At 41.9% G+C, this 19255-nt stretch overlaps 1 pseudogene; it reads left to right on the plus strand.

Moving 5' to 3' along the window:
- The window catches only part of LOC121847873, a 24663-nt pseudogene extending 10832 nt beyond the window's left edge, over positions 1-13831 (plus strand).
- The last annotated feature ends 5424 nt before the right edge of the window (positions 13832-19255 follow it).

The following is a 19255-nucleotide window of genomic DNA, read 5'->3' on the forward strand; positions in this document are numbered from 1 at the left end:
CTTCTGTAAAGACTAGATGCTACACTCACACACTTTCACTCACACTTTAACACACACACAAACACACACTTATGACATTTTGCTGTATGATTAATAATGGTATTTATTGTGCTACTGCTCAAATCAAACCAAATCTACTCTTAGAAGATAAGCTCTACTGGTGTGTGAAATTAATGCTGGGTAAGATATTCTGAAATGTGCGTTTTCTTGGGCTGCAGTCTGAGGCAACTTGATCTCACATGAAACTTTCACATGAATTGCAAGAGCCTGAATAACAATCACATTCTCAACCAGAAGACTGAAGGACTCTCCATGGACCACAGCTAAACTGATCTGTAAACCCAAAACCACATCTCTTGTGTGCTGGCCAAGTAACAGTCTGTCACAGAAGACTACAGTTAGACCAGTAGATCACAAGGAGTTAATTATAACTCAAATCATAACTAAATCACAGATGATATGTGAAATCATAGAGGACAGAGCCAGGTTGAAAGACAATCATCACATATCCACTCAGATCCACTCAGATCCACTCAGATCATGGTAAGTGAAGTTCTGTTTGAAGAGGAGGATGGTACTGCAGTGTAGGAGGTAAGGATGTGGTTAACAGAGCACGTTCTGAATGAGACTGGACAGGGTTATGTATTAATGATGGGGAGATGGGAACTAAAAAAGCCTGGGTGAATCCAAAATGGCGCCCTATTCTCTATAAAGTACACTACTTTTTGTCAGAGCCCTGGTCAAAAGTAGTTCACTAGTTAGGGACATGGTGCCATTTGGGACACCGACTGATTTTCCATATATTTATTAGCTAGAGGGTATAGTATGTTGCACCAGGCGAAGTCAGCAGCACTCTGCAGGGAGGAGAAGATGTGAAGGCAGAGTATAGAGTTGTGACTTATCTGACTTTACGTGTTCAGGTCTCAGGCAAGGTTAGGCTACTCATCACGCAAACAAGCTTGGGTCACAGAATTAAACCTCTATTGCATTACTTATTCCTTTCATCTCCTAGTGGGGCAAAGGGCCTATGTTGCATAGAGACACTATATTGCTTATGCTGCTAACCTGGTAAACCTGCTGAATGCTGATATTCCTGCACCAAAACATCCCTGACAATGGCTCTTTTCCTCTCATGTCTTAACACACCTGGACACATGGAGTTGCCTGTCGACAGTTTTATCTATTGTGCCGTTTACTTTCCAGCAGGATTCCAACCTATTTGACATTGAATTGGAGAGGAAGCCTTCTCCGCGGAAGTTGTTTTGTCATCCTGTGTAGAACGACCCAGTAGCAACCAGGGGACTGTTTGTTTGACTCAAACTAGTAGAAGTGGAAAAGTTATTTCATCATCCTGGTTTCTAGAAGCAGTGAAAGTGAGATAATTCTTCACTATCTCCTCAACCTGAGAGATAAAAGGATCCAATTAAGAGAAGGGCCAGATAAGGTGAAGTCCCCTCTGTGTTGGGAGGTGGAAGTGGCTGTGCTTTAGCTGGGTATGGAATGGTCTCCTGGGCCCTGTAGGCTAGAGGCAGGAAGGAGCAGAGACGGACTCAGAGAGACACGCCATTACTCGCCTCAGGCCTTCCTTTACCAAACACGGTCTATCTCAAACACTCTCCTCTACAAACCCTTTCCAAGCAACCAACAAACGAACAGAGTTAAGTGAAGAACATCGTCTGGGAATGTAAGATCAGGGCTCTTTGGGCCGTCTGTATGACCCACTCATCCCTTTAAATGGAGCTACAAATGCAATGAAAGAAATTGAAAACAAATCATTTAGGTTCAGTACATCTCTTGCTTGTTTGGAGTGGACCAAAAAACACACTGTTTCTGATGTTCCTTTGCAGATATCTAGTCTTCCTACAGATCAAGAGAGATCTGTACCATGGTCGTCTCCTGTGTAAGACGTCGGATGCTGCCATGTTGGCTGCCTACATACTACAAGGTAAATGGACCACAGCAAACCCATGTATTTTTGCCTATTTTTTTAATTGAACCTTTATTTAACTAGGCAAGTCAGTTAAGAACAAATTCTTATTTACATTGACGGCCTACCAAAAGGCAAAGGCCTCCCCTGCCTGGGGACAATATAAATATAGGACAAAACACACATCACAACACTACATAAAGAGAAACGTAAGACAACAACATAGCAAGGCAGCAACACATGATAACACAGCATGGTAGCAACACAACATAACAACAACATGGTAGCAACACAACATGGTAGCAGCACAAAACACGGTACAAACATTATTGGGCACGGTCAACAAAACAAAGGTCAAGGTCAAGAAGGTAGAGACAACAATACATCACACAAAGCAGCCACAACTGTCAGTAAGAGTGTCCATGATTGAGTCTTTGAATGAAGAAATTGCTGAACTGAAAAGAGGAGCGACCCAGGGATGTGCTGTGCTTTGGGGACCTTTAACAGAATGTGACTGGCAGAACGGGTGTTGTATGTGGAGGATGAGGGCTGCAGTAGATATCTCAGATAGGGGGAGTGAGGCCTAAGAGGGTTTTATAAAGGTGTTTGTTATAAGACTTAATGGAAAATACCACTGTCACCTACTGTTTTCATTGTGATGTGAGTGTGTGAGTTGAGGTAGTGTGGTGGAGGTATAGGTCTAAAGCTCAGACTGTAGCCTCCAGCACTGTGGCAGCATCCTCATTGGCATTCAGGCAGCTGATTTAAGGCTTAGCTCTCCTGCCTCTCCCCTGCCACACAGAGACAAGGCCGCCATTGTCTGATTGTCTGGGCCTGGCTCTTACAGAATCTCAGGGCTGTAAAAAGAACAGCAGTAGAACAGCCAGGTTAACCTATAGCAGAGATATAGAAGAGAAGCTCTGACGGCATGTACCATGACTACAATAGATGTGGTTTATAACAGCCAGGTCACTATGCTTTATGTCATATGGGTTACATAGGTCTTCCCAGTAATGTATTTGTGTGTGTTGCAGACATCACAGGTAAAGTTGTTTCTGTTGTCTCCTGTGTTCTCCATCCTCCCCAGCTGAGGTTGGTGACTATGATCCTGGAAAGCATCCTGAGGGCTACAGCTCCAAGTTCCAGTTCTTCCCTAAACACTCAGAGAAGCTGGAGAGACGCATCTCTGACATCCACAAGACAGAACTAATGTAAGGTGACACCTGTCAAACACCGCATTGTGATTTTATTTGACACATAGTTCACTCAGTCTCTGTCTGTAGTCTCTATGTACACCTGATTCTGAACATAGACATCATCCATCCCACTAGCCTCCTCTCCCTCTCTTCCCCTCTCTTCCCCTCTCTTTCCTCTCTCTCTCTCTCTCTCTCTCTCTCTCTCTCTCTACCAGATGATTATGATATTTGACATAGCGCTTGTAATTGAATATAGTGTCATCATCAGCATGATGATTGTGGACCTAACTTGATACAAGATCATCCTATCTCTCCTAGATAGAATGTTACAGCCATGATGAAAATAGATATGTTGATGAGATATATTATGCATGACCCTAGCTTAGCCGTAGATATGCAATTTCATATCCACATCATATGCTGAATATACAATATTTTCCTAGCTGCTATTTGTCCAACTCTTCCTGCTTATGGATAGTGGATGAAGGGACAGCAGTGACCTTCAGAGTGTGTGTGTGTGCGTTCGTGTGTACAGTGTGTGGGTGTGTGTTTTTCTCACTGTACTGCTGTGTCATTAGTTTGTGGCAACCTGGGACAACTCTGCCAGTCAGCTGAACATCACATCACCCTCAAGAGGCTCTCTCTCTCCCCCCTTCACAGTATATGCAGTATCCATATATACAGACTCTACTACTGTAGACCACCTATGGGATCTTACCTCTGCTGCCCTCTAGTGTTGGTCTCTCTCATCTTTCACTCACTGAAATGAATGAAAGGAAATTCCCTTTACAAATCATTAGCTTACCGCTGGAACCTTTTCCATCCATCACCACACAGCCCACAGTAATCTGTCTGTTGTGTCCTCATCTCCCAGAGGACAGACTCCAGAAGAGTCCGAGCTGAACTTCCTGCAGAAGGCCCAGGAGCTGGAGACGTATGGTGTGGACCCTCACCCCTGCAAGGTACCAAAACCTTGATAAGAGGAGGGTCCATTATAGCTCTGCACTGGCAGAGTCCTTTTAGCTCTCTATTGATTCCAGTACAGCCTGAACCTCGTTTAATACAACATGTTTTTTTGCTATTCTGTTTGTGAGGCCAGTTGTACATTACATACAGATATCGGATCTTAATTTGACACCTTTTCGCAGGAGGAAAATAATCCTGCAGCAGGATGATTTGAATAATGAAGAAATATTTAAAATCTCCGCCAGGGGACAGCTGGAAGCGGTGTTTGTATACAACACAGTACCTTACCTACAGGATACCTTATGTAGGCTACGTGCCGGCTATAGCGTGTCTTGTGTGGATTATAATAAATGGACGCAGCCTGCAATTGAACTAAATTTTGACAGTTCATTCATAAGTTTAGGATATAGTTGACCCTTGTATTGTATGTCGTAGCCTAGTGGAGACCAATCTATCTTGTGTTTTAAGCTATATAAAATGGTGGTTGTTGATGTGTATGGTTGCATTTCAAATACATTTTGGTACATTTGAATGTTGCAGTAATAGGACCTAGACCTAGCTTTTGAGCGAGTGAGAAAATAATTTTGATAGCATGCCCTGATCCCATTGACTCAACTGCTATTTTTCAGGGACTCACAAGGCTCATTTGAATTTCCTGATGTAGCAGGAAAATTCTCTGCGACAAAAGAGTGATCAAGTTAAGATCCGACATCTGTACAACAGCATATACCGTGTATTCAAAACTTGTGTTGTGTCTGTGTCAGGATGTGTCAGGGAACCCTGCCTTCCTGGCCTTCACTCCGTTTGGCTTCACTGTCCTGCAGGGGAACAGGAGAGTCCATTTCCTCAATTGGTGAGTAATAATATGGTTAGCATAGTCATAACTTTTGTCAAGCCTTCCTTGTTTTACAGACAGAAATAGTTGCATAAAATGTAAGAGATTTAAGTGTGTAGTTGTTGCATAAAATGTGCGACATTTGGCTTGCCTGTCGTTAGCAATTGTTCTATTTTACCTGGCAGTCCAGAATCCCACGGTCTCAGACCTAAACCTATTTGTCCCTCCTCCTGACTAGAAAACAGAGCTGTTCTAAACTGCCAGTTGGTCACAAAGAATATTTCAACGCTTCTTACTGTTCTGTTCGGTTTTGACTGGTCTTGTCTTGTCTTGGTGGGTAGGGACGAGGTGACAAAGCTGAAGTTTGAGGCAAAGACATTCCATATATATGCAAATCAGAAAGAGGTGGGTTCCATGACATGCATTATTAAAATGGTTTCCTTTCTGCTCTGAAATTACACAGTGAAATTCATGTAGATAAACCTGTTTTATGCATTGGAAATGGCCTTTGGGGAGAAGGTGTAATTTATCCGTAATAGAGAAGTTAATGACTTAACTGGAAATAAGATGTGGGTCCATTGTTGATAGATAAATGTGTACTCATTGTTGTCTCGTTCATAGAAATAGAATGAATAGAAGTGGTGTCTCCATTCAAGTCAATGATTGCTTAATTGGTGGACTGGCAGCCATTTTGTGTGTACCCATGCCAGAAAGTAAAAGCAGGAAGTGTACCCTTCAATCTGTGCTGTGATTTGAGTCAACACAACTGGCATTACAAAAAATGTATTCCATTGCACAAGCCACATCAGTTAGCATAATTTGAATGAACATTCTGCATTACCATGGCAATCCATCCTCAGTTTATATAACATTTCAAAATACCATGTAAATTATTGCATCCCAATACCAGGCAGCCATTGCAAGTGTACCCATGAGTTTACCAGTCAAATGCCAGGGTAAGAGCTTCCAAACCCGTTTTATTCATTCTATTTCTATGGTTTTGGTAGCCAAGTCAGAAGATGTGAAATACAAGATGTGCATACTCTGTCATACTCAGATGTGCATACACATACCTACATGTGTATACTCACTGCAGGACAAGAAGATCATCTTGACATATTTTGCACCTACACCTGAGGCCTGTAAACACCTGTGGAAGTGTGGAGTTGAGAATCAGGCTTTCTACAAGTGAGTTACACTGACTATCAGTAATTTAATCAATCAATCAATATATGATGCAATGTACACTACCGGTCAAAAGTGTTAGAAAACCTACTCATTCAAGAGTTTTTCTTTATTTTTCCTATTTTCTACATTGTAAAATAATAATGAAGACACCAAAACTATGAAATAACACATCATGTAGTAACCAAAAAAGTTTTCAACAAATCAAAATATATTTTATATTTTAGATTCTTCAAAATGGCAGCTTTGCACACTCTTGGCATTCTCTCAACCAGCTTCAGCTTCATAGTCACCTGGAATGCATTTCAATTAACAGGTGTGCCTTCTTAAAAGTTAATTTGTAGAATATCTTTCCTTCTTAATGTGTTTGAGACAATCAGTTGTGTTGTGACATGGTAGGGGGGTATACAGATGATAACCCTATCTGGTAAAAGACTAAATCCATATTCTGACAAGAACAGCTCAAATAAGCAAAGAGAAACAACAGCCCATCATTACTTTAAGACATGAATGTCAGTCAATACGGATCATTTCAAGAACGTTGAAAGTTTCTTCAAGTGGAGTTGCAAAACCATCAAGTGCTATGATGAAACTGGCTCTCATGAGGACCGACACAGGAATGGAAGACACAGAGTTACCTCTGCTGCAGAGGATAAGTTCATTAGAGTTACCAGCCTCAGAAATTGCAGCCCAAATAAATGCTTCACAGAGTTCAAGTAACAGACGCATCTCAACATCAACTGTTCAGAGGAGACTGTGTGAATCAGGTCTTCATTTTCAAATTGCTGCAAAGAAACCAGTAATAAGAAGAGACTTGCTTGGGCCAAGAAACATGAGCAATGGACATTAGACCGGTAGAAATGTGTCCTTTGGAGTCCAAATTGGATATTTTTGGTTCCAACTGCCGTGTCTTTGTGAGACGTGATGTGGGTGAATGGATGATCTCCGCATGTGTATTTGCCACCGTAAAGCATGGAGGAGGTGTTATGGTGTGGGGTGCTTTGCTGGGGACACTGTCTGTGATTGATTTAGAATTCAAGGCACACTTAACCAGCATGGCTACCACAGCATTGTGCAGCGATACGCCATCCCATCTGGTTTGTGCTTAGTGGAACTATCATTTGTTTTTCAACAGGACAATGACCCAACACACCTCCAGGCTCATTAAGGGCTATTTTACCAAGGAGAATGATGAAGTGCTGCAACAGATGACCTGGCCTTCACAATCCCCCAACCTCAAACAAATTGAGATAGTTTGGGATGAGTCGGACTGCAGAGTGAAGGAAAAGCAGCCAACAAGTGCTCAGCATATGTGGGAACTCCTTCAAGACTGTTGGAAAAGCATTCCAGGTGAAGCTGGTTCAGAGAATGCCAAGAGTGTGCAAAGCTGCCATCAAGGCAAAGGGTGGCTACTTTGAAGAATCTCAAATATAATATTTTTTAAGACTTTTTGGTTACTACAGTTTTGATGTCATCACTATAATGTAGAAAATAGTAAAAAATAAAGTAAACCCTTGAATGAATAGGTGTCCTAAAACTTTTGACTGGTAGTGTATGTGCTATTATTACAATGTTATTACATTGCTAAATCTCTTTGTCTCTGTTCAATCACAGGTTGGACAAGTCCAGCCAGGTCAGAACGGTGTCCAGCAGTAATCTGTTCTTCAAAGGAAGTAGATTCAGATACAGGTAAATACATGTACTGGCTATAAGTAACGTTTTGAGGATCCTTCAGTTCAGTTTTTGGTGATAATGCACGGTTGAGTGTTATGTTTTGCCTCTGTGTTGGCTCTCAGTGGCAGGGTTGCTAAGGAAGTGATGGAGCAAAGTGCCAAAATAAAACGGGAACCTCCAGAGATTCACAGGTGAGCCTTGGTGCTTTTGATGTCTGAGTTACACAATGGCAGTTAGTTTGATGTCTGAGTTACACCATGGCTGTGTTTAGACAGGTAGCCCAATTCTGATCTTTTTCCCACTCATTGGTCTTTTGACCAATCACATTAGATCTTTTTTCAGATCTGATCTGAATGGTCAAAAGACCAATTATTGAAAACAATATCAGAATTGGGCTACCCATGGCACTTAGTTTGAGCATGTTGCTTACAACTCTAGATGGTGTAATTCCCACATGGCCCACATACTGAATATACACTATATGTTGCTGGACTGTGAGTCCCTTTGGATAAAACTGTCAGCTGAATTACCTCCACTATATATCATCCTATCTAGAACCTAAAAGGGTTCTTCAGCTGTCCCCATAGGAAAACTCTTTGAATAACTATTTGTTTCCAGATAGAACCCTTTTCGGTTTCATGTACAACCCTTTCCACAGAGGGTTCTACCTTTAACCAAAAATGGTTCTACCTGGAATCAATAAGGGTTCTCCTATGGGGACAGCAGAAGAACCCTTTGTAACCCTTTTTCTAAGAGCATATGCCTGTAACCCCAACATGTAAAACGTTTCCACAGGGCTGGTCTGGTACCCAGTAGGAGCTGTCCTTCCATCACCCACGGCCAAGGCTGACCAGTGTCCCCCGACAAAGACGGAGAGCTGTACACATCTCCATCATGGAGGGTAAAACACACACTGGCCCCTCTCCCCACACAGCAGTTACAATCATTTACAGTAGACATAGATAGGGCTGGATTAAGTCTACTCATGTGTGTAACAACACGTTATAGCACACAGATGGCTGGTTTGCCAGACCCAGATAAAGCCTACTCCTGGACTGAAAAGTATGCTCAATGAATAATCTCTATTGAAAGTGCATTTTAGTCCATTAGTAAACTGGTCCCAGATTGCATCTGCACCGCTAGCAGAGCTACTTTAAACCCTACATTTTCTTTAGAAGTGCCTTACAAAGCAGCTGCCATAAGATTTAAACGTGTCTGAGATCTATGCTGCTATGGTACTTCACTGCTTTAGTGTCTGAATGGTGCCTCTTACAGTGCCTCTATTCTGGGGGCTTTTAACACACACACACACACACACACACACACACACACACACACACACACACACACACACACACACACACACACACACACACACTGACGCACACAGGCAGTAACCTGAGTAGTACCTTTGCTATGAGAGCGGAGCAACAGTTGTGTGTGTCATTCAGGCATCCATAATCACACACACACACACACACACACACACACACACACACACACACACACACACACACACACCAAAGGCTGCACCAATTATCTATTCTCCTTTGTCATTCTTGCAATTCTCTCAAGATTTGCTGTGACTAAGGTATTATTTTGGCAGGAGAAAGTCACCTTGCTGGTTTGTAAAGAACATTCACAGTCCCTTTTACAGTATAAACAGGAACGTGAAGTAGCAACTTACCTACATGATGTCGGTTGCATTGTATTGTACAATGACAGGTCCTGATATTGAACCCCTCCAACCCTGTCCAAACCTTTCCTGTTCTTCATTGGAATCTACAGTGGTAATAATACCCAGCCTAAAAATAGCCCTCCTGTCAGGGCCTCTCCATGTATGTCACTATGGAGCATATGGTTAGAAGGGTATCCGTTTTAGGGGTGGGGGGTAAGATAACCAAACTGCAATTGGGCCACATTCCTGATCTCAGGATGCTGCCAATAAATCTCCCAGCCTGCCTGGCTGACAGAGACAGTGGTGTAGTGTAGCCAGCCATCGCCAGTCACAAGGACAAAGGGAAAGGGGACAACAGCAGACAGGGGACTAGGGACAAAAGTAGAGCGGACAGACACAGGGGAAGAGTAGGGTGGTAGGACGGTGGTAGGGCAGTTGTAGGACAGTGGTAGGACGTTAGTAGGGCAGGGGACAGTGGTGGACGTTAGTAGGGCAGTGGGACGGTGGTAGGGCAGTTGTAGGACAGTGGTAGGACATTAGGGGCAGTTGTAGGACAGTGGTAACTTGGACGCCGGTACAGTGCGCTTATTCACTCCTTCAACAGCCACCATGGTGAAATGCCTGATCCGGATCGAGACCAAGGTGAATGTGCATCTGTGCATGATCAACCACTGCTACCGTGATATGAAGGTCCGCGTCCTCCAGCTGGGGCCCAGACTCATGGGCAAGGTTCTGGGGGCCATACCCATCTTCCGTGCCCTCCCTGGGGCACCCTCAGCCTCCGGGTTTGGGTCCGCAGAGGCCTCCTGGGCTTCGTCCAGGCTGAGCGTAACACCTCCTGGTTATGGCTCCAACAGGCCAGGTAGCTCCTCCGAAGGTAAAGGACCTCATCATCATGGCACAGGATCCAGAATCCCTTACTAAACCATCCAGGGTTACACTTACACATCTTAAAGAGCAAGTACATCATCATGGCACAGAATCCTCCATCTAGTATTACAGATCTTAGTAACATTGCTTTGAAACAGCTTTGGAAGCCATGACCCTGGAGTCTGGGGTAACACAAGAAGCCTTCGAGGAACCTCTTCCTTCTCAGATTCCCTGTTTCCATTAGGGATGGAACGATGGCATGCGGCTAGATGGAAGTATTTGTTTTGAGTCTGGTGTTGTGCGAAATGTTGTCTGGAGTAAATGTTATGGCTGACGGCTTTGATTCTGAGTTGATTTGGTTTAAGGTCATGTTAGTAGTGTTGTAGAGTGACATCAGTGGCTGCATTGCATGTCTGTTGTGTAGCAGTGTAGTGGAGCATTTGGAGGATTGGTTGGGGTATACCTGGTATTGGGTTGCATGTTTCATCACAATATTTTTTGAATGTTTTTTTGGGACTAATGGTTTATTGCATTGATTGCATCAAAAGTGGCTTGGAAGTACAATGCCATTCAAAATTAGGCAAATAATTAGTAGGAAAACATTTTTTCAATTTTGAATAATAATATTAATTTTAATTTTCACAAAGTCTGCTGCCTCAGTGTCTTTAGATATTTTTGTCAGATGTTACTATGGAATACTGAAGAATAATTACAAGCATTTCATAAGTGTCAAGGCTTTTATTGACAATTACATGAAGTTGATGCAAAGAGTCAATATTTGCAGTGTTGACCCTTCTTATTCAAGACCTCTGCAATCCGCCCTGGCATGCTGTCAATTAACTTCTGGGCCACATCCTGACTGATGGCAGCCCATTCTTGCATAATCAATGCTTGGAGTTTGTCAGAATTTGTGGGGTTTTGTTTGTCCACCCGCCTCTTGAGGATTGACCACAAGTTCTCAATGGGATTAAGGTCTGGGGAGTTTCCTGGCCATGGACCCAAAATATTGATGTTTTGTTCCCCGAGCCACTTAGTTATCACTTTTGCCTTATGGCAAGGTGCTCCATCATGCTGGAAAAGGCATTGTTCATCACCAAACTGTTCCTGGATGGTTGGGAGAAGTTGCTCTCGGAGGATGTGTTGGTACCATTCTTTATTCATGGCTGTGTTCTAGGCAGAATTGTGAGTGATCCCACTCCCTTGGCTGAGAAGCAACCCCACATGAATGGTCTCAGGATGCTTTACTGTTGGCATGACACAGGACTGATGGTAGCGCTCACCTTGTCTTCTCCAGACAAGCTTTTTCTGGATGCCCCAAACAATCGGAAAGGGGATTCATCAGAGAAAATGACTTTACCCCAGTCCTCAGTCTAATCCCTGTACCTTTTGCAGAATATCAGTCTGTTCCTGATGTTTTTCCTGGAGAAGTGGCTTCTTTGATGCCCTTCTTGACACCAGGCCATCCTCCAAAAGTCTTCACCTCACTGTGCGTGCAGATGCACTCACACCTGCCTGCTGCCATTCCTGAGCAAGCTCTGTGAAATCAACTTTAGGAGACGGTCCTGGTGCTTCCTGGACTTTCTTGGGCACCCTGAAGCCTTCTTCACAAAATTTTGAACCGCTCTCCTTTTGAAGTTCTTGATGATCTGATAAATGGTTGATTTAGATGCAATCTTACTGGCAGCATTATCCTTGCCTGTGAAGCCCTTTTTGTGCAAAGCAATGATGACGGTATGTCTTTCCTTGCAGGTAACCATAGTTGACAGAGGAAGAACAATGATTCCAAGCACCACCCTCCTTTGAAGCTTCCAGTCTGTTATTCAAACTAAATCAGCATGACAGAGTCATCTCCATGCTTGTCCTCGTCAACACTCACACCTGTGTTAACAAGAGAATCACTGACATGATGTCAGCTGGTCCTTTGTGGCCGGGCTGAAATGCAGTGGAAATGTTTTTGGGGGATTCAGTTCATTTGAATGGCAAAGAGGACTTTGCAATTCATTGCAATTCATCTGATCACACTTCATAACATTCTGGAGTATATGCAAATTGCCATCATACAAACTGAGGCAGCAGACTTTGTGAAAATTGAATTTGTGTCATTCTCAAAACTTTTGGCCGTGACTGTAGTATAGCTTTAGCTAGCTAGCTAAGATTGAGTGGACACCAGGTTTTAGCTAGCTACCGTTAGCATTATTAGCTATGTTTGATGAACTTAGCTAACTAATGACAACATTGCCATGTCTAAAGTAAATTTGACAACATAATGCTGGAAAAGTTGTTTCTACTAAACATTTGACTACTTTTATCTGATTTCTAAGCAGTAAGTGTAATTTAGACTAAACAATCTTAGCCTCTGTCCAGAATGACTGGGTATACATTTTAGCACCACTGTCTAATGGAGGCCGAATTGAGAACATTCAAACAATGGCATGACTACCAAGTGATGGACAAACATGAATATCTATGCCTACTGAAAAGTTCCTCTGTTTTGACCAATGGAACATAAACAAGGTTTCTACAACCTACAGCGAATGTGTGTGAGAGTGAAACCTATGATCCTCCATGAGGACTCTGATTCTCCCCCTGGATCGTTTTAAAGGCTGGCTGAGCTCTCTATTTTCACATTAACACTCTGGGTTACAGAGGAGATCCTGCCTCTAATCCCAAAGGTCTTGACTCAGGGATTTTAGATCTGGCACTGAACAATCTCTCTGCCCCAATGTGTAGTTTTGTTTCATGGTACACTGACATGTGTTATGTGGATTCACTATTTGTGTAATGGGAGTTGTTGCTCATTGTCTTTATGATGGGATACATTTTCACAGCTCTGAGTTTGATGTTTCTTCTACTATCTCTATCTCTCTCAGGCCTGGAGTCCCTACGAGACTCCGCCCACTCCACACCCGTGCGTTCCGTCTCCCACGGCGACTCCTTCATGCCGCGACACCGTCACCAAACAACAGATGCCGGCGAGGGCGGGTCATCCCAGCGGGTCATCTCTGACGAGGCCTACTGCCCCTCGGACAGTGTGCTGCCCACCCCCACGGCTGAACACAGCCTGGAGCTAGCCGTGGCACGCCACCCTAATGGAGCCCCCTGCAGCATCGAAGAGGAGGAGTCGGAGGCCGGGACTCCTGAGGGACAGGTGGCTGAGTTTGGCCCTGACGGCAGAGTGCTTCGGCTGGGTCGGACCAGGAAGTCTCTCCCTAACAACGAGGTGCAGGAGCTACATAAGTTCATCCTGAGTGTGTTGCGTATGTTCCTGGTGACCATGGGACTGCTGTTTGCCCTGCTCTCCCTCCTCATCATGCTTACTGAGTCTGACCTGGACATCGCCTTCCTCCGGGACATACGCAAGACGCCTGAGTTCCAGCAGTTCCACTTTGAGTATTTCTGCCCTCTCAGACGGTGGGTTGCCTGCAAGTTCCGCTGGATGGGAGGCTTCCTTATAGACAAATGAGAAAGACTGAGCGATGGAGGGAGAGAAAGCGGAGTGAATGAAAAGAGGCCTCTGAGAGGACATACGTGAAGGATGGAGGGAGGATAGGAGGAAGTCAAGGAAGGCTATAGACAGGAAGGGAGGGCTGCTCCATCTGAATGGGAATTAACCTTCAAGCTTCTCCCACAAGTCACTTCCTGTTACAAGCCAAGGACCGCCCCCTTCGCTGACCCTCTTCCTTTTTCTAACCATCAGATTGAACGGAGGACATTTTCTGAGCTCATGTTTTACTTTGGAAATTCAGGTCATTTCAAGGTACTTTATTTTTTACTAAGAGACAAGGCAACAGAGTTATAAAACGACAGAAAATGAGACATCTGAGGTCTGTTATAGGCCTGGGAGGAAACACATATTATTCAACCAACAGAACAGTTGCCTTTATTTTCTATTACTTCATATGAACATCAATTGTAAGAGAGAAAAAACTGTATAATAATAAGATGGATACAAATATATTAGATGGACATTGATATAAAAACAGAGGTGTGAAGTGTTGAGTTGTGTACTGTTTGAGCTGAGAAAGGATGAGAGAGAGAGATGAAAAACCATGCCTTTTACTCATTTGGGGTCAACATCTAAAACATCCATGATAATCATTCTAATGCTGCTGAAACTTTCATTTGGGCTGCTATTGGAGGAGAAACATTTCTACTGGCAGGAGTACTGAAGTCTGGAGTCAAAGAAACAAAGATATGATATTCAATAGAAGATGTAAAAAGGTATGTTTTTGAATGTACAGTACCATTCAAAGGTTTGGACACACCTACTCATTCCAGTGTTTTTCTTTATTTTTACTATTTTCTACATTGTAGAATAATAGTGAAGAACAGCACAACAATGAAATAACACATATGGAATCATGTAGTAACTAAAACAGTGTTAAACAAATAAAAATATATTTTACATTCTTCAAAGTAGCCACCCTTTGCAGAATGAAGAAAAAGCAGCCAACAAGTGCTCAGCATATGTGGGAACTCCTGTTGGAAAAGCATTCCAGGGTGAAGCTGGTTGAGAGAATGCCAAGAGTGTGCAAAGCTGTCATCAATGCAAAGGGTGGCTACTTTGAAGAATCTAAAATCTAAAATATATTTTGATTTGTAAAACACTTTTTTGGTTACTACATGTGTTATTTCATAGTTTTGATGTCTTCACTATTATTCTACAATGTAGACAATAGTAAAAATAAAGAAAAACCCTTGAATGAGTACGTATGCCCAAACTTTTGACTGGTACTGTACATATACACCGAGTATAACAAACATTAGGAACAGTCTCAATTCACTGGGACATGAACTCAACAAGGTGTTGAAAGCATTCCACAAGGATGCTGGCCCATGTTGACTCCAATGCTTCCAACGGTCGTGTTAAGTTGGCTCAATGTCCTTGGGGTGGTGGAGCATTCTGGATACACACGGGACACTGTTGAACATGAAAAACCCAGCAGCGTTACAGTTTTGACACAAACTGGTGTGCCTGGCACCTACTACCGTACCCCGTTCGAAAGGTGCTTAAATATTTTGTCTTGTCCATTCACCCTCTGAATGGCACACATACAGAATCCATGTCCGACTTGTCTCAAGGCTTAAACATCCTTCTTTATCCCGTCTCCCCTTCATCTACACTGATTTTGAAGTGGATTTAACAAGTGGCATCAATAAGGGAGGCTTTCACCTGGTGAGTCTATGTCATGGAAAGAGTAGGTGTTCTTAATGTTTTATACACTCAGTGTACTATACTGTCTTGTAAGAATGTTGAAAAATATCTGTGTAATGACTTTGGGAGTCCAAAACTTGGTTTATAGTTTGTTTGTTAGTTAAACATCATTACAAATTGGCAGTCAATACAGTCATACAGTACATCAAAACTATAAACCAAATGAATGGAATTGTTGTATTTTCTGATTTCAAATGGCATCAGATAGAATACTGTTACCAATTATTTTAATCAATGTATAAAAACTAGCAAACATGTTTTTTAAAGAAACTTTCAAAAAAGATCAATCAAACTAGATGCAATGGTGTTCTTTGTTATTATCATGTGACCTGGAAAGTACAGTAGGGGGTAGAACACAGTGGTCAACCTCTTGAAAACACTGACTAGATGTGCAATACTATAATGATAAAAACTATGAGTATTTTACAGTTGGATATGGTACATTTTAGTTTATTAAATGTGCACTTTGAAATAAATAATTCTGGTTATTTTCCAAAGGTATAAGAAAATGAAAATGCCTGCTGTGAACATGCCTAGGTGAAAAATACATTTAAACTTGTAGTTGTGCTAATGCATTGGGTTATTTTAAAATGTTGAATATATTGAAGTCCTGCTGAATTATTTTGTACAAAGTAGAGTCTCCTTATATTTAGAGTTTTCCTTGTATAACCTATTTTAACTTAACTAATGTTATTTTTTATCATTGAAAATGATACTTTTTTGCGCAGTGATTCAGATAAGGACTAGAATTCAAAGAAAAGTAGGTAGAGATTCAGGGACGGTTTCCCGGACCCATATTAAGCCTACACCTGAGCTATGGCATCCTTAATGGTGCATCTCCATTCAAAGTGCTTTGTAGTCTAGGAATCGGTTTAATCTGGGCCAGGGAACGTTTTTGTCAGGTTTACCTCCAAATCCACCTAAGGGAGCATTATACCCTCTCATTTTCACACTGTCTTTACATGTCTACCAAAGATACCTCTCTGCAGCCTCAGTGGTACTTCACATGAGATCTAGAGTTCCTGAGGAGGGTTTGGGAGAGAGTTGACTAGTGAAGAGCTGCAGAACAGGACAATGATAATCACTGCAAGCTTCTATTGTATTGTCCTTAGCCGGCACTCTGTCTGTTGGCTTAGAATAAATAAGTTGAGAGAGGGAATAGCATCGACTTAGGGTTGAAAAGTTCTGGAAAATGTCCCCAAATTACCATGCTTTCCAGGAATCCCAGTTGGAAGATTACTGGAAACCGGAGGGAATAAGCAGAACATCTGGAATCTGGAATTTTGGGAAAGTGACCTGAAATTTTGCAATCTATGTAGACACAAGATAAAAAATATATTTCTATATCATCATTTGGTTTTGCATCAGTACAATCCTATCAGACATAATATTGTTTTAATGTTATAATCCCTCAGTAGACTAGTGTATGGTGGTTTAATAAATAATATTGATTTATGAATTAATGTGGTCTGCTATGCAGCAATATTAAGATAACGATAAGTGGTTGGTCCCTGATTGGTGTATTAGATTAAAGTGATTGATTTTGTTTGAAGTTGTGGAAGGCCAGTCAAGGCAGAAGATTTAGATTTTTATACCTCAGATCGCAACTTTGAATTTCAGTTCAATGTGTATGACAAACAATACAACCTTATTTGAGCAATAATGAAAACATTTGAAAATAATTCAATGTTGAAATCAATGTGGGCAGCTACAGACAGAAAAAGTAAGTGATGTTTTTCAGTATGTTTTGATGTGTTCTCCCGTCTTTCCATATAGGATCACTGGATATTCAAGTGACATGTTTTTCATGATTAGCCTACCTACCGTTATACTGGTGAACCTAGCTTCTTAATGCATGGGATGAGATGATGATGAGAAGATGGTGTAGCAGTAACATGCAGCTCAGTGTTGATTGCAATGGGTGCGTTCCAGGTTGTTGCAGTCATGCTGCACATCTCAAAAGATCGCTATAAATCAATAGCAATATCATAAGTGTGGTTCCGGAGATGTGCAAACATGTCTCCAGGGGTCGTAGAATCTTAACTGAAGAAACAAACAGGGAGGGACTACAAAATTTTTCTTTGCAAGACATTTTCTGGTGTGTGCACTAATGAATACTGAGCAGGTGGTAAGATCTGACAATCTGAGCATGTGACTGCAATGAAGACGACCTGGATGACTCCAGTGTTAGGAACACACAGACAGCCTCTGCAATGTCCTTCTGTTAGCTCCCTTCCTGTCTCATGGCCATGCATATGGATCGGTCTCTGTAAGCATGTCTTCTGTATTTCTGTTGTTACTCCCAATCAAGACTGAATATTTTTTATCACAGAATGAAGACTGGTGTATTTAATGATTAATTTATCAATAAATATAATTTATTCTTAAATGTGTGTGCCGTATCCTTCACCTCGTGAGTTTTACTCATACCATCTCAACCATTGTAACACTTATTTTCTAACAGTATAAAATACTATACAATATTTGTTATTTCTGATGGTTCCTTGTAAACCTTACCATATGCTTCCCAGTCTAAACAGTTTGCACATACAGTACCATTCAAAAGTTTGGACACACCTACTCATTCAAGGGTTTTCTTTATTTTTACTATTTTCTACATTGTAGAATAATAGTGAAGACATCAAAACTATGAAATAACACATATGGAATAATAAAAATAAAAATATAATTTAGATTCTTCAAAGTAGCCACCCTTTGCCTTGATGACAGCTTTGCACACTCTTGGCATTCTCTCAACCAGCTTCATGATGCTTTTCCAACAGTCTTGAAGGAGTTCCCACATATAATGAGAACGTGCTGGCTGCTTTTCCTTCACTCTACGGTCCAACTCATCCCAAACCATCTCAATTGGGTTTGAGGTCGGGGGATTGTGGAGGCCAGGTCATCTGATACAGCACTCCATCACTCTCTTTTTTAATCTAATAGCCCTTACACAGCCTTGTATGTTTTGGGTCATTGTCTTGTTGAAAAACAAATGATAGTCCCACTAAGGGCAAACCAGATGGGATGGCGTATTTCTGCAGAATGCTGTGGTAGCCATGCTGGTTAAGTGTGCCTTGAGTTCTAAATAAATCACAGACAGTGTCACAAGCAAAGCACCCCCACTCCATCGCACCTCCTCCTCCATGCTTCACTATGGGAACCACACATGCGGAGATCATCTGTTTGCCTACTCTGCGTCTCACGGTTGGATCCAAAAATCTAACATTTGGACTCATCAGACCAAAGCACAGATATCCACCGGTCTATTGTCCATTGCTCATGTTTTTCTTTTTGTTCTTATTGATGTCCTTTAGTAGTGGTTTCTTTGCAGCAATTCAAATCAAATCAAATCAAATTTTATTTGTCACATACACATGGTTAGCAGATGTTAATGCGAGTGTAGCGAAATGCTTGTGCTTCTAGTTCCGACAATGCAGTAATAACGAGCAAGTAATCTAACTAACAATTCCAAAAAAACTACTGTCATACACAGTGTAAGGGGATAAAGAATATGTACATAAGGATATATGAATGAGTGATGGTACAGAGCAGCATAGGCAAGATACAGTAGATGATATCAAAGGTATATACATATGAGATAAGTATGTAAACCAAGTGGCATAGTTAAAGTGGCTAGTGATACATGTATTACATAAGGATGCAGTCGATGATATAGAGTACAGTATCAACGTATGCATATGAGATG

The sequence above is a fragment of the Oncorhynchus tshawytscha genome, linkage group LG12 (assembly GCF_018296145.1).
Source record: "Oncorhynchus tshawytscha isolate Ot180627B linkage group LG12, Otsh_v2.0, whole genome shotgun sequence".
Classification (NCBI taxonomy): Eukaryota; Metazoa; Chordata; class Actinopteri; order Salmoniformes; family Salmonidae; genus Oncorhynchus; species Oncorhynchus tshawytscha.